We start from the raw sequence: 2,948 nt of genomic DNA on the forward strand, positions 1-2,948 counted from the left end.
CAGATCATTCTTGTTCGATCTCGTAACACACATGTAGATCATCGTGGCTTTCTTCTCAGCCTCTAGACAACCTCCTGTTGTCAGCTACAACCTTGTTTTTGGCTTCCCCACTCAGCTTCTCTTGGCTCCCTTTGTAATTTCTTTGATTTACACTATCGTCATTCATATTTGCCCAATATCCGAGACTAGTCTCTAAAATACACCCAATTTTAGAGACCATCACAGTTTTTCATCAATTTTCCACGATCGTCGTGGTTGTACACCTGAAAAGTGCGACGATCAAAAAATGAAAAATTCTCGAAGTGTAATAGTGATCGTCACGACTATCCTCTCAAAACTTGCGATGATTTATTAAAGATCGTCGTGGCTGTCCACTCAAAACCTGCAATGATTTCGGTTCAAAGAACCACCCACTAGCCAGCATACAGGTTCCTTAGCCCTGATGCTCTGATACCATGATAAAAATGTCAATGTTTGTATTAAGAAAAAATAAAACCCACTAGTCAGCTCTACGAAAGAGAGTTTGAACCAGGAGAGTCTGGCTCTGCAGAACACTCTACATTGTTCATCAACATTACACATTAAATGGAATACATGGTTTTGGGAAAGTTAGAATAGCATCCTAAGAAATAGAAACTAATTCCTATCCTAAGGCTACGTGAACCAACTCTACCTATTCTAGGATATTCTCCATTATCTTCAACAATGTGCTTCGTGCTCCAATATTTGGTCAATCTTGTAGTCCTAAATCGTTCCACGAATGAGCTCACGAGTCTGATTCCACAATCGTTAATCCTTTTTTCTTATCTAAATGCCATAGATCTACATGATAATAGGCTCATGGGAAACATTCCTCCGTGGCTGGGGATACTGATGAGGATGAGTGTGTTATATGTTTCAATGAACAAGCTACAGGGTATGATAGCTCCAACTCTTATCAATGAAAGTGGTGTTTCTTCGCGCTTCAATGTGAGTTCCTTTGTGGGAAACAAGGAATTGTATTGATGCGAGTTTCCAATACCCAAGATACATTGACTCTCTCTGATGGCCATTGTGGGGATCATATTAGGAAGTGGTATGCTTAGCCTAGTCATCAATTTTATTGCGGTTTTCATTTGGTTATGTGTGACGAAGTAGGGACACATTGTAGAAAATGGGAAGATCGCACATCTAATGCCTGAACATTGAGAGCAGGGGGACACATGATATTGTAGGCTATCATTTTTCTTATTGGTAATGAGTTGCTAGGGTTACCTTACTAATCTTGGATATTTAGCATGAACACTATAAGGGTGAATGCCACAGCATCAAGGGATTCCCAACGAAATCCAGAAACACCCACTTTGGTTGTTGTGAAGCCTACAACCATGGCATAGCATTTTTATGCTCTATAACTATTTTATTTTTAGGGTGAATGAGGGTTTTTAATGGATCTATATTAATCAGAAACAATTTTTTTTTCTTAATTTTAGATGTGGTGTCATGCTAACAAATTCTACTCAGTTGTATTTCATAATTTTAGATGTGACATCATGCTAACAAATTCTACTCGGCTGGTCTCTATTATGTGCTTCTTACCTCTTTTTTTATGTATTTTAGGTATGGATCGATTTCTGCTGCAACTTCAATGGGGGGTTTGATGTTGGATTGTTTAAATTTTGATTTCAACAAAAAATAATTAGTTTCATTTGATGGGATGATACTTGATCAATTTTTTTTTGAGTAATATATAAAAAAGTGAACCTCAACTCTATATCAGAAGCTAGTCCAAACCAATCGAGACATTGCAGTGGTTCCAACTAGAATGTTTTTTATAATTTCATTTTCACATCTATCAGGTTAATTAGTAGTTGTATTATGATGTAAGAGATATAAGATACATATACACATATTTTAGGTTGAAAATTGATCAGTGTGTATTGGTAATTAGTCCAGATGTTTAATAGTCAACAATGGAACTCTATCAACAAACCAATAACAAGGGAACAAGTTCTCATATGAGTGGAGATGAGAGCACAAGTGATAGATATCATTTATTCCTTACAAATGATATTGAGGCTCCACATTGTAATAAGTTCTCATATGAATGGAGATGAGAGCACAAGTGATAGATATCATTTATTTCTTACAAATCAGGTTGAGGCTCCACATTGTTCAATTTGTATGGACGAGTGGACAACTACAGGCGATCGCCTTATAGGAGAATCATTTCTTTCTCATTTTAGGATTTCTTTAATATCTTTCATGGCGTAATTAGCAACTATGGTTCTTTCTTTCTTCTTGGTTTCCTTGAACTCCTGACATTTAGACCACTTTAGGCTTTCAGAGGTGATATTTTCTGGACTTTCCCCTCACTTCCTCTTTATATGACATTTTCTACTTGTGATGACTTGAGATTGAGTCTTAAAACATGAGATTGATCCCATGATATCATGACTTATGCACATTTATAGGTGGATTTTTTAAGATTTCCTTTCCTTCCATTCTACAGGGGTTGTAGTCTTTTGGTAAGGGATATAGAGTGTCCTTAGAGAATTTTTCCTCTATGCTACCATGATTTCATAATGACAGTAAGGATTTTTCCATGTCACAGAGTTGCAACTTATCTATTGTATGTAGTTTGAAGATTGAATGTCTTCATTGCATGACATTTTTGTAAATCTTAATATGAATCATGGATGTCATGGTTGTTGATTATAGTGATCGACATGACTTGGTGATTTGTCACACACTTTTACGGTCATTTTCCTTGAAGATTTCCTCCTTTACATCAATCATTCCATACCTTCACAACATGGCCTTGTCAGTCATCTAAATTGGTGACCTTATTGGTATCTCTTGTAGCATGCTGGAAATTGATGTGTTGGAAGAATATTTTTTAGCTCAACCACTAATGTATGTAGCATGTTAATTCACATTAAAGGAATTGTAAAAAAAAATTATGGCAG

General features: G+C 36.2%; 1 pseudogene; it reads left to right on the forward strand.

Moving 5' to 3' along the window:
- The first annotated feature begins 705 nt into the window (after nucleotides 1-705).
- On the forward strand, nucleotides 706-1,188 carry LOC149199751 (receptor-like protein 57; annotated as a pseudogene).
- Nucleotides 1,189-2,948: the final 1,760 nt, after the last annotated feature.

The sequence above is a fragment of the Pinus tabuliformis genome, chromosome 2_1 (genome assembly GCF_031772625.1).
Source record: "Pinus tabuliformis cultivar Carrire ecotype Pingquan chromosome 2_1, CPIR1, whole genome shotgun sequence".
NCBI classification, from domain to species: Eukaryota; Viridiplantae; Streptophyta; class Pinopsida; order Pinales; family Pinaceae; genus Pinus; species Pinus tabuliformis.